At 42.8% G+C, this 26,765-nt stretch overlaps 1 long non-coding RNA gene across 2 annotated transcripts; it reads left to right on the top strand.

The window, feature by feature from the left end:
• Positions 1-710: 710 nt before the first annotated feature.
• Positions 711-19,140, top strand: LOC119389751 (uncharacterized). 2 transcript variants are annotated; one of them, XR_005183158.2, is made up of 4 exons: positions 736-1,049; positions 4,534-5,475; positions 7,732-8,042; positions 18,641-18,938. It is a non-coding gene; the product is annotated as an uncharacterized LOC119389751 (long non-coding RNA). The 2 variants fall into 2 exon arrangements; XR_005183157.2 differs by having other exon boundaries at positions 711-1,049; positions 4,534-8,042; positions 18,641-19,140.
• The last annotated feature ends 7,625 nt before the right edge of the window (positions 19,141-26,765 follow it).

Here is a 26,765-nt window from a genome sequence, read left to right as displayed (position 1 = left end):
ATACTCGTACAGCTCGTTATCATATCTGACAGATTTGGCAATGGTCCACTGAACGTTTTGGCAATGGTCCACTGAACATCGCAGGAACGAAAGCGGCAACGACTTGCTACGACTTCTACAACATACACAACGCGATCACGTCCCTACGGTCAGAGGTGGTTCTCGTTAATGCGCACAGTTCACGCTCAATATCAACACCAGTACAGTAGTGCGTAGTGCCGTGCCTCCCCTGCCAGTACCCACCACGCAAGCTACACAAACGGGCCACGCAGAGCACGCACTTACCACACATACACGTACGCCACAGTACAAGCTGTGCGTCAAACAGACACATTTCACAAATCACGTAACATATGGCCTTTATCTCATGCTCGTACAGCTCGTTATCATTGCTTATAGATTTGGCAGTGGTCCACTGAACCGGAGGACATCGCAACAAAAGCGGCAACGATTTGCTACGACTTCTACAACACACACAGTTCTCGTTAATGCACACAGTTCACGCTCAATATCAACATCAGTACAGTAGTGTGCCTTCTCTGCCAACACTCACCACGCAAGCCATACAAACGGGCCTGAACGCTACTCTGCCGCCACCTACTTATACACTTCAAGCCAAGTCAAGCCGGTTTTAAGCGGCTATATGGGTGAACCGAACGCTTTGATGCCCGCCGGCGCATTTACAAAGGCGAGCGGATAAACCCCCCCACAATGCACCGCGCCACGGCGCTCTCTGGGGCTATGCATTTTGGCCAGCCTAATTGTGTCGGGCGGCGGCGAGTCCCCGTGTTTTCGTATCAGCGGAAACATAGCGACCGCGGCCGCGGCTGTGCCAGCTGTGCTGCTGGTGCTACTGCGCGACGACGCGAGTCCCGCAACCATAGCAAACGCCTTACGATGAATCGGATACTCGTGAAGACACAGCAAGGGCTTCACGAGACGCTGTGCGCACACTTCTCGCTGCCGAAAGCCGTCTCGTTCAGGACGCATTGAAGCGGACACAGCCTGCAGCGAAGAACAACGTGACGGACATTGCTCTACTCCACTTGGTAAGTTTTTGTTGCTGCTCAGCATGAAGCTATAAAAAGCGCGTTTCTGATACTACTGTCACTATATCTAAGGATACGAACGTTGCTCGGGCAGCAAGCGCATCTTCCACTAGCTAGCGGCGATGCATGCGTGCGACCATAAAAGCCTGCGCGCAAACTTTATCGTGCTGCCGCTTCCAAATTTGCGAAGATAAAAGACAAGCACGCAGCCCTAAAGCACTGCCTTTAGTGGAATAAATTTAAGAGGACAAAATTGAACTTAATTGGGAGCTCTTCGAGAATATGCTTTTTTTTTTTCATGGCTTCACCGCAATACGGCTCTGTGTTCCGCGGTGAAGGCAAGTGAGACTCGCACTTATCCGCACTTGTTTGTGGTTTCACCTTTCTTTCCTCCCGCTGTATATTGTGTGATCAGGAAATATTGTGCAATCCTCCTCTATGAAATTGTCGAGAGCACTCAATAGGCTCTACTCTCCATGATGTCTACACTTTGACGCTTCATCACAATAAAAATATGTATCAGGGCAAGGCTTACTCAAATCACTTCCGCCACTGTAGTAACCACTATACCCATGCAAAATAAAAAAAAAATACATACGAGATAACAGTTTATTAACATGAAAAGTGTCCCATGAAGTAAGAACAAGCAAAAAAGATTTTTGGTAATTATTGGTATATCACAAGCATAAACATGTTGAATGTTTATATATATATATATATATATGCACACAGACATTAATGCTTGTTGAAGCAAGGTAAATAACTTGTAAATGTGTGCAGAGCAAACATGACCGAAAATTCTGTAGTGCTGTGAAGTTCGGAAGACAACCGGAAAGGCGCGACTGCACTCTGGCAAAGTCTGATAACTGGTGTACGAATATTCGAGTTTCGAATTCAATTTGACTTTTGAATAGCAAGTATTCAACGTTTTGAATAATTCAACACGACGAATATCAAAGACGCGACAAAGGCCAATAGTGCAATTTGATTAGGGTGGGATGGCAAAAAGTAACAATAACGTCGCTAAACTTCATTAAATTTTCACCTGCCGTTAAAACTTTCATCGATATGCTGGTTCAAAAGTGAGCCATGTTCATTTTAAGAACGATTATACCGTTTCCATGGCTCATGGTCAGGGAACATTCTGTGAGACCCGAATTGCTGGCACTCAAGAATAACCAGCACACTGAGCTCAGATCTTATAGTCAAGAGGTTCACAAATACTTCAATGAGCCCCTAATTGCAGGAAAGGATGATACTTTAGCTGACTGCAAAGAGCATGGAGCTGCACTTTATCAAGGTATCGCCATAATCGCTTTGCGATACCTTCCCAACCCTGCTATGCTACTGAGGTGCCCAGTAAGTGCACGTTTTCAACTGCAGGAAACACTGTAACATCAGGGCAAGAAAGCCTGAAGCCAGGTCATGTGAAACTGCTTGTGTCATGACAGTTCGTAGTCTTTTGGTAGTAGTCACTCACCACGTTATGTGCTCGAAGACATTAGCAGATTTTATTTCGTTGTTCTTTCTTTCAATTTCAAATAAAGCTTTCTGTATTCAATATTTGACATTTTCAGCCACTATTCGGCACTGTTAGGTTCAAAATGAAATTTCACTATTTGCGCACCCCTACTGAAACAAGAGACCTCAGAGAAACTCGTCATCAAGACAAAGGAAGCAGAGAGTACAGCAAAGGGGTGGGAAAGGGAAGTGAGGGAGAGGAGTGATGTGAAGGTGAGGTGGCGGGAGAGGGTACAGCATAGCCGTGTATAGTACAGTGTATAAAGGGGATGGGAAAGGGAAGTGTCGTGTCGCTTGTGTCGTGTTCTCTCTTTGTCTCCGTCAGTGCGTGCTGTCCGGTAACGAGGGAAGTGATGTGGGGGGTGAGAAGGCGGGAAAGGAAAGGGAGAGTTTAGCATAGTTTAGTGAAGGTGAGTGGAGGAGGAAGATGAGTTGGAGGTTACAGACAAGGCCACCATGTAGCTCCACTGTTTCCGAAGCCATCGTAACACTGGTGCGTAGCTGCCCCAATCTTTTTTTTTAAGACACGGGTTAAGGTAAATTTCTTTTATTATTGAAATTTGGTCTTTCTTTTTTTTTGCTTTTGTGAAATAAGGCCTTCCTTAATATTGTCCAGTGCCCCACGCATTTTACCGCATTTTGATTGAGCCAAAACCACAAGGTTTTCGAGACCAGCTGACGAGCAGCCGCGCCCTCTTAGGTCGTGTAGAACTGAGCTTTCTGCCTCAAACGAATTTTTCAAAAACCAAAACTGGTAGTTTCTTTGAGCTTAGCAGGTTTTAAAAAAATCACTTTGGCTACCTAAAGGCACATGGTGCAGTTTTCTTAACACTCGCAGCATTTACCGAGTCCAATTGCCTTGTGTGTGCGAGACATGGTTCTGCGCACATATCTTGAGTTTAGTTGCACCTTTGTTTATTTTGTTGCAATGGGAAAAGATATGCTCGTGTTGACAAAACCACCGTTTGGAGAGCATAGTATAATTGGAAATCGACACGGTTCAGCTACTAACAGAACGAGACCGGGAGCACTCGTGCAAGTAAGCTAAAAACGGTGTCGCCACAAGGACAAAATGTTACCTGTAGTGACAATGGCTATCCTTTGATTGATGTGGAGCTCATACAAACCGTGATTACGAGTATCTGTGTCTGCACAGAATGCGGAGGAACGATCGCACTCATAGACAACACAATGGATTGTGTTCTTTGGGATGGAATCCCTCAGAACGGCCACCTTTGAAACCATTCTAACTTTGAAAAAGGCTAGCATGGCCTGAGTAAATGCTCTGAAGGCCGTTCACACATCAAGCCGCAACATTGTGATATGGTTGGGTGAGATTGACCACCGTCGATAGTATGTTGCCAAAAGAGAGACAGAAGATGACAGAACAAGCTAGGGAACCAAGAAAACAAGAAGCAAAAGTTTTATTCATGTGATCACTAATATGGCTCATTGCTATTAAATTGCTAAGTACATATTCTTTTTGAAAAATTATGAAATAAACTTGCTTTTTGTCTTTAAGTTTCTGTATCTCAAGAATCAATTGTGTGCCTCATTATCAGAACAACTTTAAAGGACAGAAGGCTGATTTTTTAACAGAATAAAGTGAACACCAGTACAAAGCTGCTGAGCTAGAATGTTGTACATATGCAAATAGCTTTCATTTTTTGGCAGCTTTATTAAAAAATAACAAAAAAATATTGCCTTGCTTAAAAATTTGCAAAAATGTCAACACTTGAAATGCAATTGTAATTCTAGCTTCATTACAAGAGATGCGCTCATAAATAAAATTAATCAAATGAATGCTTTACATATACTGTAAAATTCTGAGCAAGCACGGTGAAAGATAATTGGACAATGTGGAGGGGGGTCCTCGTTTGGTCGCAGACCAAAATTCGATGTGGTGGTGGAGAAGAACACCCATCTGTGCTTCTAATGAAATGCTTTATTCAATACCCCGCAGGGGCGCCTGCGCAAGCAGGCGTTCGGTGAATGGCGTCACTACGGACCCGAGCCAACAGGGGGGTTTCGACTCCCCCCCCCCCCCCACGCCTCGCCATGCTTGGCTTTGCTGTGTCCGAGGAAAAGGGGATCCTGGGGGTTGAGCCGACGCCGGGTGATTGGACCTGTAAGGCCCCCCGGCAGAGGCAACACACCCCTTTGGCCCCAGCTTCACGTAGACGGCACCCCTGGGCTGACCCACCCAGAGGAAATCGGCAGTAGTCTTTTGCTATCTCTCTCTCTCTCCACATTTTCGTCTTTCTCTCTCACTTTTCATCTTTCCTGTCCTCTTATCTCTTCAATTTACTTCCGTGTTTCACGGCGGCAAGGGTTAACCTGGTGTGAATATCCAACCATGAGTAGTTAGATGAGGTTATAGTAACAGCGTACGGCTGGCATCATGCAGGCTTGTTGACAAGTCCAGCCGTGTCCCCTTGTTGGGCTCCATGGTGGGCGGTTGGCGCTGTTGCCGAACGCTTTCATCTTTTTATGGCTTCTCAAGCATCCACTATTTTTGATCAGTCTCTGAAAAGAGGCCACACCGAGGCAACTTTTCATTTCAACACACAATCCAAAGTATCCTTCCAAAAGTACCATGTCATCCACAGCGAAGGCACACCAGTACGAAAGCTATCTCCATTTTTGGTGGCCAAGTGCCTGAAAGAAAGAAATTGGACCCAAGTACAAAATTTCGAAAATGTCAAGCGGTCACCTGCTCCTAGAGCTAGCCGAAAAAGAACAAGTATCAAAGCTCTCCGAACTCGCCTGCATTGGTGACACTACCGTAACAATTTCTGTCCACAGATCCCTTAACACCAGCAGGGGAGGAATATCTGAAGAAGATTTCTTAGGCCTAAGTGACAAGGAGCTCCTCGAGGGGTTTCAGGATCAAGACGTCATAAAGGTACAGAGAATTGTCATCCGCCGCAACGATCAGGAAGTCCCCACAAAACACGTCGTACTTTCCTTTGGAACGAGCGAAATGCCCACATCCCTCGAGGCAGGCTACGTGAAAATAAACATCAGGCCCTATATTCCTAATTCTAGACGGTGTTTTAAATGCCAAAGATTCGGTCACGTATCCCACTCATGCAGGGGAAAAGAAACATGCGCAAAATGCAGTGAAAACGACTACACAGCCGTAAACTGCGCATCATTGCCACTTTGTGTGAACTGTAAGGGGGATCACCCAGCATACTCCCGCTCATGCCCATCCTGGAAAAAAGAAAAAGAAGTAATTGCTCTCACCGTCAAAAAAAGATCTCGTTTTATGAAGCGCGGAAACGGTTGTCGTACCTTTTCCGCAAAAGTTACACTGATGTGACGCAGTCGGGGGCAGCGTCACAGAGGCCTCAGACATCCTCTGGGTCCACACAGAGTGGTCGAGTTGTGACTCCTTCCGCTCCCGTCATGGAAGCAGCGTCTGCTGCTCCATCGACCTCTAAGGGCCCTCAGACTCCGGTCTCCCTGGGCCCTAAAATCACTCGAATGCCAAGGCCCGAGATCCACGTCTCAGCGCCAAACTCTCGATCTTCCAGCGCCTCTGACAGGGCGATGGAGATCGACTGAAAACCTTAGTGTCATCGACACCGAAGGACATGCGCTCCCTGGAGCGCGCCAACTGGACAAGGTCCCAATAACCACGCAAAGCAAGCGATAGTCATAATGATTATCGCATTTGTCTGTAGTTTAAGTTCTTAATAATGCTAATAATGTGTGTATATGTGGTTTGTATGTGTGTGTCAGGTAGCGCAGTTATCCCTTTTGTCTTAATAATATCACCTACCATCTTTTAATTTACTTGAACAATCCCCACAGGTATATTTGCTTAATTTTATTCCATCATGGCTTTTATCATACATTGGAACTGTAGAGGATTAATGCATAATTTAGCTGACTCAAAGGACATCATCAATAAGTTCTCACCAGTGGCTTTCTGCCTCCAAGAGACAAACCTAGGTGCAAAACATGCTCAATTTCTCAAGGGCTATACAGTTGCCCGAAAGGAGCGCGAACGCTGTCAGGAGGAGTAGCTATTGCTTTCCAGGGTGGCACTCCTACCCGAGATGTCCAACTCAGTACATCTTTCGAGGCCATAGCAGCCACCATTTTATCGTACAAAACTATTACCATTTGTACACTTTATATCCCACCCCACACCCATTTTACCACTAAAAACCTAGAAAATCTAGTAGAACAGTTACCAAAGCCATTTGTTTTAGTAGGGGATTTTAATGCTCATTTTACTCTTTGGGGTAGTGACAAAGCTGATCAAAGAGGGCAGGTCGTTGAAGATTTTGTCTTGTCAAACGATATCTGCCTTTAAAACACAGGTGCTTTGACCTACTTTTCAGCAACCTCACGCACTTTTAGTTGTTTAGATCTTGCTTTGTGCTCACCATGTCTTTTTAACGATCTTAAATGGGAGGTCCTCGACACGTCATATGGTAGTGATCACCAACCTGCCATCATCAAACTCATGTCATCCCACCAAACTTTATCTAGCAAGCCACGCTGGTGGAAATTGAAGCTCGCGAACTGGCCGCTTTTTACAGAAAATGCAAAGCTTGAAGAAGTTTTCTCATCGGAACTTTCTGTTCAGGAAGTTAACAAAAAGTTCATCGAAATTATGATTTCAGTGGCAGAAAAGGCGATACCGCAGTCATCCGGCATTGTGCGCATTAAACTAAATCCTTGGTGGACAAGCGAGTGCACAGAGGCAAAAGACCAACAAAATAAGTCCTGGGGAATGCTATGAAGATACCCCACCTACACCAACATCATAAGCTTCAAACAGGCAAAAGCCAAAGCACGATTTATTCATAGGCAGGCGGAAAAGGATTCGTGGCAAAAATATATATCATCATTTAATAGTTCGGTCACACCAAAATGTATCTGGGACCAGATGAGGAAGTTTAGAGGAGAAGACTCATCGTACATAATGCCACTTCTTACAAGTCCAGACACAAACAGCACTACAAGACCAGGCCAACCTATTAGGCGAACACTTTTACGAGGTATCATCTTCAGGGAATTACACGAACGCTTTCCTCAAATACAAAGAATCGTCTGAAAGACACAGACTGCCGACACAGACTGGGGGCGTGAAACTGGTGCGGATATGACTGCACCGCTTACGCTTACGCTGTTCTTTCTGCAGGTACTACTCCGATCAACCACAAGCAAACCAGTTTTCGAACTACAGCCTGATGACTTATCAGCTCAGTTTTTGCCGGATGGTGAACCTTTGTTCAACTGCTCGACATGGGAATCAAGCGACATTGACCAAAACGATGGAAATCAACGAGTGTGCCTCGCAGCTGAAATTGGCCGCTGCCGGTCAACCAACCGTGGACTGATCGCACAGACGACTGCAGCCTACAAATAGCACGGATCTTCACTCGGAGCTTGGGGCATGGAACCGGTGCAGATATGACTGCACCGCTTACGCTTACGCTGTTCTTTCTGCAGGTTAGTAAGCACTCTTATCGTGGTTACTTAGTATATTCCCTGCCGGTTCCACCCCCAGTGGCATTTTCAAGTGTCGCTAGTCATTCGCTACGCGATGTTCGTGTGTACCGAAAATGACGTCATTTTGTGCTCTTTCGCCGCATCGCATTCTATTTGCTTTTGTTGCTTTTGTGTGGGGACGTAGAATTAAACCCGGGTCCTTCCGACATACTCCTGCAACAGCTCCTAAGTGGTCAGCAGGAGATAAAAGACAAACTTAGTGCCATTGAGAAGTCACAAGCTGAAACCAAATCAGCAATGGCTAGCCTTACTTGCACGCATAACGAAACTAGAATTGACCATAGGTAAGATGGACGAAATAAAAAGTTCAGTTTTACAGTGTAAAAAAAGCTGTGAAAATCAGGATACGAGAATGCACTCTTTTGAACAAAAAGTGGATGATATTGAAAACCGTAGCAGGCGGTGTAATTTAATCGTTTTTGGTATTGAGGACACAGACAAGAGTGAATCATATGACGTAGTTAAAAAGAAATTGCTAGAGATATGTTCTTCCACTCTGACACGCGATAATATTACAATCGAAAGGGCACATCGCTCAGGCAAGTTCACTGGAAACCGACCTCTACCAGTTATCGCTAGTTTTGCTTCATTCAAAGATAAGCAAGCTGTTTTGTCAAATGCGAAAAAACTAAAGGGCTCCAAGATAAGCATATCGGAAGATTTTTCTGCTGCTGTTAGACTAAAAAGAAAGCATTTGCTGGAATACAGTAAGGCAAATAAAAAGGAAAATGATAAAATATGCCTTAATTTCGACTCCCTGTACTTAAACGGTGTCAGGTATATATTTGGGTCTTCGTAAGAAGGTTGTGCAGCGTGGCACGATGTGCAGGATTTGTGACATAAAACATGTCAAAAAATACTCGTGCGTGTAACACGTGTGGTGTATTGCATCCCTTTAAGTTGTGACAAGTTTTACATTGGACAGTCGGGTCGATGTGTCAATGTTAGGTTGAGGGAGCATGAAAATCTTCTACCTACGGGCACGGGTGGTAACTTGCCGCTGCACTGCAAGTTGTGTGGTTGTTCGCCTCTGTTTGATAAGGTGACAATTTTAGGTAAAGCTAAGACGCAGCGAGAACGGGAGATTATTGAGGCATTCCATATCTGGAAACTTGGTCCAGACAAATGCGTTAGTGCGGCTTCGGTTTATCTTACCAGGAAAGAATTTTTGTTTCTAGCACAGAGGTGATCTGCTGAGATTAGCTGTTTGTGCTTTTTGGGTTTTGGGTTGATTGGTTTTTGTTTGTCAGCTGCGCATGCATCGTACGGTTTGGGGGGGGGGGGGGGGGAAGGTTTTTCCGAAATAAACGCCAGTTGTTAGTGCCAAGTCTCTGCGCTCTGTCTCTGTTTTCTGCCGCTCTGCTTTTTCCGTTTTTCGACGTTTTGTGGCTTCTTTTGTAGTTAACTAAGTATGTACCAACTTGCCCAACAAGCAACTCTCCTGAATATATATTTGATGAATCGCTAGACCAAGTAAGGCGTGCTAACTGACTACGGTCGACGAATAGGTCACTGCTTTCAGTATTGATTGTGAACTGTCGGAGCATTAGGAATAAAACGGACGAGTCTGCTGCCCTTCTAGACATGACTCAGCCTTCTGTGGTGCTGGGAACAGAATCCTGGCTTGATGGAACCATTAGTGATACGGAAATCTTTCCTGAAAAATATATTTCTTATCGAAGGGATCGTAAATGTCGTGGAGGTGGTGTCTAATAGATGAAGCGATTAACTCTAGGGTACTGCAAATGGAAGTTAGCCACAGCGAGGCCGTCTGGGCTCTGATTAGACTTTCAAACGGCAAAACTGTCTCTCTGTGTTCGTTTTATCGTCCACCAAGTAGTACAGCTAATGTTTTGTATGAACTAATCGATGCGGTTGAAACTGTCAAAATGGACTACGTGATAATAGGAGGCGACTTTAACCTCCCAGAGGTCAATTGGGCTCATCACGAGCCCACATCGAGCGGGCAGAGTGAATTAACCAGAGCGATTATCGAACTATGCGGCACTTATGACTTAACACAGATGGTCTTGCAGCCAACACGGGGAAACATTATATTAGATCTCATGCTCATGAACACCCCCACAGCTGTGAAGTCTTCTCTGGTACTTCCAGGCATTAGTGATCATGCTGTTCACTGCAAGTTAAATTTACAGTATACAAAAATCGCAAATTGCGCTAGACGACGGATCAATAGTTATCAGAAAGCTCGTAAAAGTGATATTGAAAGTTCTTTGTATGCATATTACGATGTTTTTGAAACTTTAGCGGAAACCAAAAATGCAGATGAATTATGGAACATATTTAAGCTAAAATTTCTCGAATTACGCGACCGATATGTGCCGTCATGGATAATGACGCCACGGCGCAGCAGATCTAAGCCGTGGTGCACAAAGGAAGTGCGTAGCTTAGCCAGAAAACGAGCAACCGCTTACACTGCATACAGAAAAACACCTTCATCGCACTTGCGCTAAGGACTTGAGGTAATAACCAAGCACATGAAAAGTGTGTTAAGCATACAGAAAAAGAAGTTCTTCGGGTCTTTTGGAATAGGAATACAAAGAAGTCCTAAAAAACTCTGGCAGCTAGTCAAACTGAACGGCAAAGATAGTGTCTATTCCTCCACTTGAACTAGACGGAAACTTACTTCATAGTGACATTACAAAAGCCACACATCTTAACCGATATTTTAGCTCTGTCTTTGCTGGCCGCTCAAGCGGCGGTGCCATTTCAGCACAAACCTGTGTGAGTGGAGAGCAAATGGAAGATATTGTTTTTGATCAGCGGAGCATCCAGAAATTGTTAGAGAAATTGTGTGCCTCAAAGGCCACTGGGCCGGACGGCCTACAATCTGCTTTACTTTCTATGTGCGCACGTTCTGTATCAAAATACTTGGTTGTTATCTTCTCAAAGTCACTGAGTGAAAGTGTCTTGCCGGATGATTGGAAACTTGCATATGTTGTGTCAGTGCACAAGTCTGGCCCGCGCAGCAATGCGTCAAACTACCGGCCGATCTCACTCACTTGCATCAGCTGTAAAATTCTAAAACACATCCTCTTTACAAACATTATGAATCGCCTGAAAAAATTACTCCTTATTATCGCCTCAGCAACATGGATTTCGACCTGGGTTTTCTTGTGTTACGCAGTTGACTGAATTCACACGATTTGGCTAGTGCACTGGATAACGGGTATACTGTTGACTGTTTGTACTTGGATTTCCGTAAAGCGTGTGATTTAGTATCTCGCTCATTACTGATTCAGAAGCTGTCCTGGTACAACATAAACTCTACTGTTATTAAATGGATCAAAGCATATTTGAACTTGAGACGGCAGATCAGTCAGACTGCGTATTATACAGAGTATTATACAGAGTTTTAAATGGAATGCAGTCCGATCAAGTGGATGTTACTTCAGGTGTGCCGCAAGGGTCAGTGCTGGGGCCGCTTCTTTTTCTTATCTACATGAATGACATCTGTTGTGGTATTTCATCCAGACTCCGAATGTTCGCAGATGACTGTGTATTATACAGAGTTATTCATACCGTAGATGATCACACTGCGCTACAGAACGATTTGGATTTGATTAGCACCTGGTGTAATATTTGACACTTGCGACGCATTGTTTTAACACGAAGACACACGAAAAACAACAGGTAGTACACAGACGAGCGCAAATTTAGTACAACCGCTGAAGGGGCGACAGGTCTGGAACAAAGAAGCCCGATGTACTTGAAATAACAGCTAGAAGGGCCATGGTAGGGGCTAGTTGGTTGTACATATTTGACACTTGCGACGCGCTGTCTTCGTGTTAAAACAGCGCGTCGCAAGTGTCAAATATGTACAATCAACTAGCCCCTACCATGGCCCTTCTAGCTGGTGTAATACCTGGCGCATGGACATAAACATGAAAAAAATCTGTTTATATGTGCTTCACTAAAAAAAGTGCTGTAATGATTTTAGTTACACTGTTAATGCAGAAAAACTGGCAAAAGTGTTCGACCATAACTATCTTGGTGTTTATTTTACAGCAGAATTATCCTGGCGTCGCCATATCGAGTATGTCACGTGCAAGGCTTCAAGTGTTCTAGGTTTTCTTAGAAGAAATGCGAGAAATTTACCTATTGCCGCAAAAGAGCTCTTGTATAAAGCCAATGTTAGACCAATACATGAATACGCTTGTTGCTTTTGGGACCCTTGGCAGCAAGTAGACATTCAAAGGATTGAAAGAATTCAAAATTTAGCTGTGAGATTTGTTCATGCCGATTATACCCGCCACTTTAGCGTGACCAGTGCAAAGGAAAGCCTTGGATGGGAGTCACTGCAGCAGCGTAGGCAATACGTAAGGTTAAAATTTTTTCACAGTATATTCCATAACAACACTGGTATTAACCGGAATTTTTACATGCACAATCCTGATTACGTCCAACCCCGTCTTGATCATGCCTACAAGATAAAGGAGATAAGATGTAGGATGAACTATTTCCGGATGGCGTTTTTTCCCCAGAATAATTCGCGAGTGGAACAAACTGCCTCATGACATTGCCACTGTTATATCCCCTGAAGTATTTGCTTCCTCTTTACAGAACTCGTATTGTAAATAGTCCTCGTGATCCCCTGCGGGGTATTTGCTTGTGTATTTTTAGTACTAAAAATGTTTTGCTTTTCTTTTGTCCATTTGGCTATTGCTGCAGTACATTTATTCAATTACCTGCTTTTGGTTGGCTATGTTTTTATTGTACTCCTCCCCCCCCCCACGGTAATGCCGAAAGGCGCTGTGGGTATTGTAATAAATAAATAAATAAATAAATATAAGTGCCTCAAAGGAATTCTATAACCATGATCTCATATTAGAAGAATTAAACAGGGTACTTTCCGCTGGTAAAAAAGCAGAAACAGGGCCTGACCATGTGCACTACACAATGCTGGCGCACCTATCCCAGGCATCGGCGGAGGCACTTCTCCAATTTTTCAATAAAATATGGGAATCTGGTTAATGCCTGAAGATTGGAAAAATGCAATAGTTATACCTTTCCTCAAATCTGGTAAACCCCCAACATCCCCGAGTAGCTACAGGCCCATTGCATTAACAAGTCTCGCAAAAACATACAAAAGCATTATATACATAACTTACCTTCATTCTTGAAAGAAGACACCTTATAGACTCACACCAGCGCGGATACAAAAAGGGCTGTTCAACGACTGACCATTTCGTGAGACTAGAACACGAAATACGAGATGCATTTCTACACAAACAGCACTGTCTCGCGGTATTCTTTGACTTAGAGAAAGCATACGATACAACTTGGCGATATGGAATTCTCTGAGACCTAGCTGACTTGGGGATTCGCGGAAGAATGTTGAACTGCTTATGTGATTTCCTGTCAAATAGAACATTTCAAGTACGTCTTGGCACAGTACTGTCACAAATATTTGTCCAAGAAAATGGTGTACCACAAGGGTGCATTCTGAGCACAACTCTCTTCATAGTTAAAATGAACTCCATTAACATGGTCATACCACACACAGTTATGCACTCCTTCTACGTTGACGATCTACAAATCGCCTGTTGTGCCTCGAACCAATCATCCTGTGAGAGGCAACTCCACTTTACCATCAATAAGCTGACGTAATGGGCTGACCACAATGTTTTTCGATTTTCCACACATAAAACTACCGCTGTTCTCTTTGCGCAAAAACGAGGACTATTCCCTGACCCTGTTCTTAAACTAAACATCGAAATGCCAGTAAAACAATATAAATTTCTAGGAATTACATTCGACCGAAAACTCAATTTTCTGGCACACATAAACGCATTAAAAACTATCATAATTCATATGGCGTAGCGCACCACGACAGCAACAGAGAAGAGGGACGCACACACACGCCGCTAACTTGCAACTAATGGTTTTATTTGCGATCACACATGCCTTTTATACAATAAGAGTGGATCGATAAAATCGAGAGAACAGCATGTAAAGATACAGCACAAAGCCTGCATGTGTACCACTAATCACAACAATCTGCACCCGCCAACGTCAAAGCGATGATTCCAGATACATCTTTTCTTTAGCTGACAAAGCTAAAGATGGCACACTCACACATTTTTCTTTCCTTTTGTCGATTTCGTAGGCTTCAATTGTTTCCCGCATGGTTCTGCTGCAGGCCCTATCGAGAATACGTGTATATTGAACCATTGGGGCGCAACCACACCTCTGACAGTGAATTCCCAAATGACCAGATAGCGCTTTTTATACATTGTACTGGTGTTCCCTAAGTCTTTGGTTCACACACCTTCCAGTCTGGCCTATGTAATGCGTTCACATGTCAAAGGGATACAAAACACAATGCCTCGACTGCAATTGACAAATTTTTCCCGGTGCTTGATCATACAATCCCGCTTCCCGCTACTCTCTGCATTTACCTTTTTGCACATCCCTTGTAATCGTTCGGGAGCAGAAAAAACCACGTCCGCACCGGCCTTCCTCGCTATCCTTTGCAAATTATGCGAAATGGCGTGCATTTAGGGCACTACAGCAACCTTGGCTGCCTTAGTAGCGGCTGCCTGCTCCCCGGCGTTTGCCCTTCCCTTCCTGCTCACATTTTCGGTTACGGTGGTCAACAGGCGCATGGGATAACCAGAATCTAATAAACATTTAGCCTGAGTCCACAAGCTTGCATCAAGCTTGTGGTGACACGACTTGTGAATTTTGAAAACAGAAATTAATCACAGCACGCTTTACCAATTTTGAGTGAGCGGATGTAAACGGAAGAACCGGTTTATTTCCTCACGGTTCATAGCTCCAGCACACTACTGCCGGCGAAAAATACAGACCGAGGTCTAAAAATCTTATTGAAGTTGTCTTTAGCTATTTCATGCGTCAGCACTAGGGGAGATAACTCTGTCGCGAACACGGTTAGAGTTTCTGAAACTACCGCATCAAAACTGTTACGTTCATTATTAGCATCAGATAGTCGTCTATGAACCTAAAAACAGCAACAACATCCGTGTGCTTCACACGCTCTTGAAGGCCTGGCTAGGTTAATGGAGAAGACAAAAAAAGTGGATCTAGAGATATTTTTCACGGCGAAAACTCATAAAATTGACTGCCCTTTCCGAAGTGATCATTTCAGAGAATGAAAACTGGCAAAAGTGCATTGCTTTGTTTCTACAAAAGTACTTGAAGTTGACTTCTCTTAACGATCCTTTTTTGGTGAAAAAGTCGGAACAGGTGCTAGATTTTTTCACAGGCAAGGAAAAAGCGAATCATTTAGCATTTTTAATCGATTTCAAAGATCTTTATTACACCCTTCCTCAGGCCGATTTGATGGCACATGTGTCCGAAGGTATTGACAGAGTACATGCGGTTCAATTCCAAAATGCTGCCACAAAGTGTATACCTAAACAAACTGAACTTAATCAAGCCACTTATCTTACGTTTTGAGGAGCACTGCCGCACATATGTCATCCCTGAAGAGGCACTAAATGTCACAAAGAAACCACCAAGACTGTCGCCATGGTTCGACCTGGTGCAGCTCTGCGATTTGTCATAAAGCCGTCTAAAGTAAAAATACACCCCATCAGAACACCTAATCCAGGAATTTCGTGCACTTCAGGATAAATATAGGGATTATGCCGAATTTTACACAGATGGCTCGAAAACAAGAAACCACGTAGGTATTGGGATCGTGACTGGAAAAAGTGCCCTTAGTGTGAGAGTACATATTATTTCCATTTTTACAGCCAAAGTTTACGGCTTATATGAAGCAGTTCGGAAAATCATTGCTGGTAAACACAAGAAAGCAATCATATACACCAACTCGTTAAGTGCACTGAAATCCCTGCATGTTAAATCCGAGTGTGAGCCATTAGTTGGCGATATTTTAAACATAGTGTTTTCAAATAGCGTAGTAATTTCTATCCATTTCTGCTGGGTGCCAAGCAATGTTGGGATACCGGGAAACGAAAAACCAGATGAATGCACCTCTTTGGCAGCACACAAAGCACTCGCAAAAATAAAAATTCCCCTGAAAGACAGCCAAAGAACAATTCGTCAAGCACTGTTAGCGAAATGGCAGCAACAGTGGGACTCATGCAAAAATAAGCTCCATGCGGTAAAGCCTGTACTTGGAGAATGGAAGACCTGTCATCACCAAGAATGCTTTGTTGAGGTCATTTTATACAGACTCCGAATTGGGCACACACACCTGACACACAACTTTCCACTCACAAAAGAAGAACAACCAACATGTGAAAAAATGCCAACAACTGTTAACACTCATACACATTCTAATCTCGTGCCCCGACGTTGAAACGCAGAGACAAAAATGCTTCAGCAAATTATACAAACAACACATACCTCTACACCCTACTTTTCTTCTAGGAGATCATCCTCTAGTGCCATTGTCTGATGTGCTAAACTTTCTTAAGAATGTGGTTTTTTAAGTAAGCTCTAAAACTGCATCATATCACTGCCCATTATTTAACACCTTGTGACTGGCACAGCATAGCCTCAGCTGCTTTTGCGCCATAAAAAATGAACTAACCAACTAAGCTTTATTCAATACGCATGCACTTACTATTTTTAATGAACCGGAGGGAACCCTCGTGTGAAATTTTGTGCGTTATGACAATGGGGGAAAGATGTTCTTCAAAAGTACCAACAATTTGTGACAACTTGCAATGCAACCTTGAGTCAACACACTGTAAAGGTACTAAGAAACTGTGCACATATCTAGAGACTCCCAAAACTAGGGTTCGTAGAATCCACTACTGCAGTAGTCTATAGTCGAGGACAGCTTGGAAAAAAAAAATGGTGAGGGGTGAGGGGGCTTGCTCATTCTTTGGCGCATATTTCAAGTCTTTCGAAAAGGGGAAGGGTGCGCTTGCTTAGGTAGGGGTGCTTGCTTGGTATTTTACGGTAGTAGTTTCCGAGGAAATTGGTCTTAAATGCACCTTAAGGAGGTATAGGGCCTACTCTGTGCCCTATGTTTAAAAGCTTGTTATATGGGCCAGGTAGGAAAATTTTAAACACAAATATTTTACTATGTATAACTTGCAACCTACTCATATTCAAATCCTAAACTCAATATAAGTTTGCTTCAACTTCGCTTCACACCAAGAAAGAGACATTCCTGGTATAACAGCACAAAAGGACACTGTCAAAAGGAGACCAGACGACACTAGCGCAAGTGATATTCGCACAAGCCTAGTTCTCGTTCGTAAAATTGTTGTGCAAAATCGTTGGATCATAATAAAAATGCTCGTTTTTCTTTGTAATATGTTATATATTCAATTCTGACTACTTTACTTCAAATTATTCGACCAAATTGCTTTCCTTAGAACCTCACATTTACTGTTTGCCAATCACTAGACTTGGGAGTTCTTGCTTCTTCTGGCTGGGCTGGACAAGTGTGTGAAGAAGTGGCCGAAAATCCCATGCATGTTTTCTGACAGAGCAGACTGCTGTAGGCCTATGTGTTACATTTAAATGTTGAATGGGAGAACTGAAGGTTACCCAGCATACAAATCGTCAATTTTCGTGCATATTGGGAATTCACTGTGAGCAGGACTGGACATTTCTAATCGATTTCCTGTATTCTTAGTGCAATGAAGCTATCCGTAATGTTCTGGTAAAATTGTTAAAGTGAAAGACATTTACTTGAGGTGCTGCCTCACATTCTTGAAAGTCCTTGCATTTTGGCCTTCAAAACTTGCATATGCTTTGAAAAACTGAATTACTCATAAGCACTAGTTAAGGTAGAACTGGGTTATCTTCAATATACCTCATCCACCAGAATCTTCTGATGGTCTCGTCAAGCCTCGCCGATGCCCATGGGGTGTGGAAGAAACCAAATAATGCGAACAAAACACAGTTTTTATTTCATTTGTGTATTTATTCACTTATTTATAAATAATAAAATCACCAAAGTTGATTTTAATGGCTTTGGTGCAATAATGACATACATAGCAGTAACAACACACTATTAATGCTAATTGATTTCCTTTTTTTGCTTGCAAATGGTGCTTTCATTGCTTATTGAGCTAACTTTGCTGCTTTTCAATGCACAAGCACTGTCAATCATTGCCACACACCTCCACATGGCAGTCCTCCATGCCCATGCAGCATTAGAAAAATGTGAGCCACGTTAACTGAATAGCGTACGCCCATAGTTGACAAGTATCTCCATGTGCAGTGCCCAATAGATGTGCTGCTTGCTGAAAGTATACCTGGATAAGCTTAGTGATAGAAATCTGTGTCATCAAGAGCACAATTTCATTAGCAATGCATAGCGTTGTATGCATTTTTTTCTGGGGTCCTCTCTTCGGTGTGCTGCTTGTGTGCTTCTCTGTGTTTGTATTCAATTTTATGCCTTCTCTTTGACTTGTGTTATGGTGCTGGCATATCTGGGATTCCTGATTGTTTCCATTTCCTCATTTTCCTTTGAAAATTTCTGAGAACCTCGAATAAAACGTCACTAGAGAGCAAATCGTGGAACTCAGTACTTAAAAACGTTTTGGTATCTCCTCCACTTACAGGCTGACCACCAAAACAGTGTGAATCTGGGTCCTTAGGAGCTTGAATGCCACCAGGTACCAATGCTCTGCTCGTTGTGGACAAGTACTGCGACGAAGACAGCACCTGCCTTTGTGCAATACTTCTGAATGCTTCTTCATTGTGACTAATGCAAAACTGTTGTGCAATTTAACCTTTGTTTACTTCACTCAAATAATAAATTAACAAATAACAATTACAAGAGCAAGCCTGGAAGTATTGAGACTTCATATTACTACTTTGACTAAAAAATAATGAAAATATAGTTTTTTAATGCAGGAAGTTCTTGCTTTTGTTTATTCCAAAACAAGCCAACTGCATCTCTTAAAGGAGTGTTGACACCTAAAATCGGACTGTAACTTGACATGAAAAGGACTCCAGCATAAGTTTTCAGTGCTTGCAAGGAATGCCATAAGGAATCTTAACCATTTGACACACTATGTACACAATTATGTACACCACTTGATTTTGCTATTTGTATCAACTAGGGGCTAAGAAACATCAAGATATATCGAGCTTCGGATGCATTGAACCTTCTGCGTAATACATTTCTCTTCATTTAACTTCATTTTGCAGTGTACTGCTGCATATTTATTTATTTTTATTTTATTTACCCTCAAGGCCATAGGGCATTATAGAGGGGAGTGGTTACCAAGTAGACAAGAAATAAAATACAGCATGAAAATAAGTTATTCAACAAACAATAAAGTCATCATTATACAATGTTAGCTGCGTAAGGACAAAAGGACAACGAACACAATACAATAGGAACATGATACATAACAATACATAACATAATACAATTGCTTATCGCAAAATATTAAGTTTGTCGGAAAAGATGGCTATTAGTAATAGTTACTATGTCTTCAGGTAGGTAGTTCCAATCTACAGATGTAGGAGGTATGAATGATCGATAAAAACACTGGGAGTTACATAATGCGATGCCAACCTTATGACGGTGGTTGATGCGATGGGATATGTACTGAAGATTGAGGTTTAGTTGGTCATGCAGGGTGGGATGATGGAATAACTTGTGAAATGTAGCCAAACGGGATATTTTCCAACGGGATGCAAAAGAAGGAAGGCCTAGACTGGATTTCATTGACGTCGTACTGGCAATGCGATTATAGTTAGAAAGTATGAAACGGACGGAGTTATTCTGTACTACATGAACTGAAGTAATCAAATTATCGTGGTAAGGATCCCACACAGAAGAGGCATATTGAAGTTTGGAACTTATTCATGTTTTATATAAGAGTAGTTTCAGTGCAGATGGTGCTTTTGAGAAGTTGCGACGTATGTAGCCTAACATGCGATTGGCATTATTAGTAATGTATTCAATGTGAGGTGGCCAAGATAGGTTCAATGTGATAAGAATACCCAAGTATTTAAACGAGCTGACCGGATTGAGTGCGACATTGTTGAAGTATGTTAGCGGGGTGGTGGCAGATCTTGTTACGCGCAATGCCTTACATTTACCAATGTTTAAATTCATTCGCGATGTGCTGCACCAAGCTGCTACGACGTTAAGATCAGACTAGAGGAATGAACTGTCATTATCACTGGTTATTTAATGAAAATGACACAATCATCTGCAAAAAAAAGAATGTTAGAAGAAATCGAAGACGTGAGGTCGTTAATATAAATTAGCAACAGAAGTGGACCAAGGACTGATCCTTGTGGTATGCCTGAGTGGACCGCAGCAGATGACGAATTGTTTGAGTCGTTCGATGTGCTGCTGCCTTCAAGCCATGTGGAAAGTATAATTTTTCTTTGCTCGAAATGTACATAACCAGGAATGAATTTGAACAATATTTCTAGCCTAAAATTTCATTCTATTTATGCCGAAAGAGAGCACCAATGTCGTTAGGATAAATACATTTTTAATTACTACTTAATTAGGATTAGTTACTATAACACATAAATTAACATGTTATGACACTATTTTTGTTGCAATAGAATATTAAGTGCCGTCAAATAATGTTGTATCAGTTTGACACGTTTACATACAGTTCTTCATAGGTGGCGTCTGAAAGGGTTTAAAGAAGGGGTGACATTTATTTATTTTTTTTTTTTCAAGAAACCCCTGGGAGGGATTACATAGGGGGGTAGTAAAAGAAGAAAAGATACAACAGAAGAAACAGCAAGCATAAAAATTTGCAAAAATACAAGACTTGCTTAAGCATAACGAAAAAGGCAACACAATAACGCAACGCATATTGAAAATATTGAGGAAGATAATTAAAAAAGCGAAACACAAAATAACAATAACATAATAATACAGTACAAAATAAGAATCAAATGGGTAATTGAGAATAGAGCAGAACATTAAACTTTAAGGTTATCATTCTTTAAAAGGTCGTTAAATTTCTAAATGTTGCTTTCTATTGCAATTTTACGAGGCAGCTGGTCCCATTCAATGATGGTTTTTGGTATGACTGAATTAGCAAAAGATGAAGTACGGCATGTGAAGCATTTGATCTTGAGAGGGTGATCACTGTGTGGAAAGATGGCTAAAGGTGACTGAAAAAAATCGTCATGAAGGAACAGATGATAAGTTTTATGAAAAAGAGATAAACGGGCAAGTTTACGATGATGGGAAAGGTTATCAAGACCTGCACAGTCTTTTAAGGCAGTGAAGCTAGTGAAACGAGAGTAGTCAGAGAAAATGAAGCGAGCAGCATGGTTCTGTAAGGATTCTATGTTATCAATGATTTATGCTTGTTCCGGGTCCCGTATAGCTGAAGAGTACTCAATTTTAGGGCGGATTAGGGTAATATACTCATGTTTTCGCACGTGTGCAGGAGCATGACGGAGATCATGTTTTAACATGCCGAGAGAGCGGTTAGCAGCTGCAAGAATGTAATTGATGTGACAGTTCCAGGATAGGTCGGATTGTAGGTGAAGTCCTAGATATTTGTATGATGTGGCTGACTCTACGGGTGTGTGATTAAGTGCATACATGGTCAGGAGGCGCCTAGAATTTTGTGTAAAGGAGACAAGTTTAGTCTTGGGGTGATTTAGCTTCATTAGCCATGATGAACAAGAATTGATGGGACTTAAAGCAAACTTTTCAAATCGGTGGGCCCACACGCGGTGAAGAATGAAACGATGTGGGTGCTTTAAGTGTGTCCACTTGAGAAAAAAGAAAATTATTCCTGGTGTAAGCAGCCAGAACCACCTTGAGAGCAGCCCGACAACAGAGCAAGAGGGGGGACAAACAATAGTCCTCGTTGGGTGCTAGTCGTGGTATTGTGTGCGCCCTGCGTATCTTCGATCGGCAATACTAGCTCTTCTTGTGGAACGTCATAAGGGACCTCTGTCTACATCGTACTAGTGGCGATGTCAAGAGGTGCTGAAAACCCAGATGAGCATTCACATTTAATTTAAAACCAAATTAAAATATCTTAAAGGGAACATTCGCCACTAATAATCGGTCACAAGTACCCACTTATACAGGACAACCAAACAACACAGAGATCTCAATGTTTCCATTTTGGTGTCAGGGGCCCTTTAAGTAAGCCATGAGCACAATTACACCACAGTACTGTCTGTCATCAGAGATGAACACAAAGTCGGACACACCTGAACCCTTTGAGTGCTGAGTGTACTTTGCGAAGTGCAACAAATTCAGTTTTGCTTTAATGCATTTGAAATATTTTAAATAAAATGCTATTTGCTGGCAATATCTCAACGTTTAAAATTTTTTTAACATGTACAAGCTGTCAGACATGTAAATAAATTATTCTAATTGGGGTAACTAGTGTACTTCAGGCAATATGAGCAGTGCTCCTTGTAACCTATCCCTTTTAACCAACGCTGATGTCTCATAAAAAGCAGTTCACAAGTTTTTGAATTTATGAATTCTTAAAAAAAAAACATGCAGCCTTTTGCACCGTGCAGGAACAAGATATGTAAGCTACACTAACGATAAGTTAGCTTTGCCACACCGTGTCTTGCATAAATGTTTTGTATAAGTAACCTCGGAGTTGATGGTACACCCACTCTAATTATGGTTCACATTCATCAGTTATGTTGGCCATTAGTAAGACTACAGCATGGCCCTTCGTATGGTTCAAGGTCCTTTTTCATATTTAGGAGCGGCCATTTGTCACACCATGTAGCACCACATTAACACTGTGCTACATAATACATTCTTCCCATGCGAAGATTTTATAAACTAGTGATGAATGAATACAGTAATTGGCAATCAACATGTGCAATATATCTTTTCTGCAGCATTGCATCAGTATAATACAGCAAGAACACAATTTCAAACTTTGCAGAAATGATGCTTACCATTGCTGACCCATTAAGCTCGATAAGCTACAATTTGCCACTTCTAAAATAATAGCTGTATGCATTACAAATAAGTTTTTTGCTCTCTGGGAAGATTTAAATAAAAACAAGAAATGCTAGTGTTATTATGACAATTACAAAATGGTCATTAATGACTGGCCATTTCACAATATATGTGCAATTCATGGCACATATGCCTGCGCTACTGCTGCACATCTAAAATAAAAGCCCCCGCTTGTAAAAGGATACAATCTTCATGGCAGTTTATTACCAAATTTGGGGTGTATCTTAGGCTGCCAAAGTAGGCTACAAGAACATGCAATACCTTCTGACATGCCTTGAGCGGCATACAAAGGTGTTTGCTCAAATTTAGAAAGTAGGTCGATGCTACTACCTCCAAAGCATGCCTCTTGCCACACAGTGAGGGACAGTTCTATAAAAATGGTGCAAAGCTGCATCGCCAGGCTTTACACTACCCTCCCTATTTAAGCACAGCTTGCAGTCACTGTAGTCTTTGTAACTTAGGAGAAATCATAACATCAACAAAGCAGCATATCAATGTCTTTCTCATAATGGAAAGAGTGCTACGAAGAAGTCATAAAGCATCCACTGACTGCGTGCTCAGAGGGCCTCGTGGCAATGCATTTTACAAATTGCCCGATCTACTTCTCTGTGCAACTATACCTTGCTCCTCTTGGGCCATAGCACAATGATTCGACCTTGATGGCGAGGTGTTTCATGCATTTAGCACTGTAGTCGTTGCTTGCATTGTTTCATCCATGGTGCTGGCAGCAGTGCTGTCAAAGGGGTTTTTTTGGGGGGAGAGGGGAACACGTGCCTAGTACAACACTTGCAACAACCCTGGTTGGCAGTGGAGAACCTTTGTAAAGACCATTCCACATGCCAGTCATGAGCCATATGAACATTGGTACTCGTATAATGCTTCGCTGAATTGGAACTTCGTTTAAGAATAAATAACATTTCACAGTTCTGCATCTCTACATCTTCACATTTGTCAAAAGTGATATTTCGGGCTTCTGGATTTATGGATGTCCACATCTCGTAGAGAGACATATAAACTGGCATGCAAGAAGTTGTCAAGCTTCTCACTTACATAACTGTAAACATGCGAAATTTATATGAAGGAATAAGCTACCTTTTATCCTCAACGCCAAAAGACATAAGAAACTGGGTGTGTTATGCTGTGTCATCATAGGTGTTACCTTGTGTATTTTCATAGCATTAAAAAGATTTAGCAGAAATGCGTACAGCTGAATAAAACGCATGGCCTCCACATTCCCCAAGCAGCTTCCACTGGCAAGTATTTTTACATTTTCAAGGACACTTGTGGCAGCCTCAACTGGTCTACTCTTGTTCAGAATGCTTCTGCAAAAGCAAAAAAAATATATTGCTTTCTTTTTTTATAGCACAGCTCATAAATCTTTGAGCCAGTTTTAACATTTCCCGTGATTTTTGCATTACGTACTTGTGGTAAAGCACCAAGATTATAGGCTGAAGAGGTCTGTAGGCATTTGACACAACTTGTGCAAGAAAAGAGCTTCCAAGGCTTCTCAGAAAATACACATCGCTGGCATTAAGAGATATTTGCCAGGCTCCCTGTGAAGGCTTGTGCTAAAATTTCCGGAATATACTTGCCTTTGCAGTATTTTCTGTCTGGCACATGCTGTGTCGCTAGAGGTAGTTTATTGCTATTTGCTGCATTCAATTTTATATGTTTCTAAAGTGTTTAATATTGAATTGTGAAGTCTGATTTTGTATTATAATCATGCACAAATCATGCAGTCATACGCAAGGTTCATTTGAACAGACACATGCATACAAAATGGCTATCACTTATATAAGGTAGGATGACGAATGGTGCAAGCAATGATCCCTGTGATACTCCAGGTGGCATTTCACCTGCAATGCAGGTGAAATGCAGGTTTAAGTAATGCAAAAAATAAAGCAAGGTGTGTTTGTGTATTTGCAAGATCGTGGGCGACTTCCATGGTATGCACTCCTATTTTTACTTCAGTTTCATGTGACGACTATGTGGCACTTGTGGCCAGGTAGGTTTTTTTACTTGCCTTCAAGTAGGCATGACGGCTTGTTGCATGAGGGTGGGTTGCAGAAAGAAAAAAAAAAAAAAGAAACCGGCAGGAGCAGGGCTGAAGGGCACACCAGAAAATTTTCGTTTGTGTTTTGACCTTATTTTTTTCATATGTGATATCCTGGCGGCAGCGTATTTTTCTCTTAATGATCGCGCATCATCTTATATATAAAATCAAAAATATACGAACGGCTGAAAGCGTGTTTTAAGGAGCACAATGGCGTTTCGAAGGTCTTGAATTCCTATTGCATCGCATGTCCCCATTCACAGTGCGTAGCTTAAAATAATTCGAAGCCAGTGCTAAGCCATCAGCTGAAGCTAATCAATGCTGAAGTGACGGCCGCGACGTAGGGAATGACATTCTTCGAAACCAGCTTTCTGAGCAGCGTCAAGGCTTGCACAAATCCGTCATGCCGTCGTTTTAACCGCATATGGCTTTGTCAACATCGATACTTACGTCGTTGCAAACAGATCGACGCAACTTTTGGTAGATGTGGGCATTGTCGATAACGGCGCGCGCACTAACGTTGCTTGAAGAATCTACAGTTTCGCGCGTATGCGATCCATCGTAGAGGGCTTTTCTTGATCCCATCGTCCCAGTGCCCACATTTCCTTAGCTTCGCCACATCTGCAATATAGTTGCTGACTCGCAAGAAATCCGTCATCCCGCCGTCGTGTTGTTCACTGCAGGCTGTGTCCGCTTCAATGCGTCCTGAACGAGACGGCTTTCGGCAGCGAGAAGTGTGCGCACAGCGTCTCGCGAAGCACTCGCGTGTATCCGATTCATCGTAGGGCGCTTACTATGGTCGCGTCGTCCCAGCACTTGTGTTTGCACAGCCAAGGAGGCATTGGCACAGCAGTACAACAGCAGTACAGGCGTACAGCGCGCTCACCGCCGTCGCTGTTCTGATACGAAAGTACGGGAACTGGCAGCCGCCCGACACAATCAGGCTGGCCAAAATGCATAGCCCCAGAGAGCGCCGTGGCGCGGTGCATTGTGGGGGGGTTTATCCGCTCGCCTTTGTAAATGCGCCGCCGGCTGCCCGCCGCGTCGCTCGCTTTCCCATTGCGGCGGCGGTTCCCTTAGTTCACCACAAAATCCGTGAGGCAGCGCTCGTAGCCTGACCGACTTCCGGCGGCAGCGGAAATACGCTTGCACCTTCGAGACTGTAACAGGCGTGATGGCAATCTCGGAGGCAGCAACACGTGACCTTTGTTAGTAAGTAAGTAAAAGTAAGTAAGTAAGTAAGGTGTTCATATTCCCTTTTAACACAGGAATGGCGTTTTAAGTGCCGCAGGAAGAAAAACCCGTTGCATCCGTTGCAGGCGTGCGCTATAGGGGGCGCTCGTGGCCTGACCGCGGAGAAAAAAAGAGGGAGAGGGTACGGAACCGGGTTACCGGACCACGCGGCGGGCATCTAGTCAAGGAGGCATTAGAGAGTTTTAGCAAGTTACGGAAATACGGTACGCAAATACGGTAAGAGAGTACGGTAGCGTTCCTCCTTTCCCGCTGGTTGTGCTTTTGCCGCTCCCCGTTCCAGTGACAATGCGTACCCCAAACGAACGACAGGTGTCTCATTAACAATGCGTGGGCTGGCGAGCAACAATAAGCCGTGACAACCCCACAGTAAATTTTGAAAAAGCTTTTGTGGTGTTGGGGTGCCTTCCCGGCAAAAGGTCGACGACCTGGAAAGGAGGAG

Source organism: Rhipicephalus sanguineus, chromosome 4 (assembly GCF_013339695.2).
Source record: "Rhipicephalus sanguineus isolate Rsan-2018 chromosome 4, BIME_Rsan_1.4, whole genome shotgun sequence".
In the NCBI taxonomy this organism is placed as follows: Eukaryota; Metazoa; Arthropoda; class Arachnida; order Ixodida; family Ixodidae; genus Rhipicephalus; species Rhipicephalus sanguineus.
Note: the sequence above shows the minus strand (reverse complement) of the source record. Positions and strands in the feature narration are given on the sequence as shown.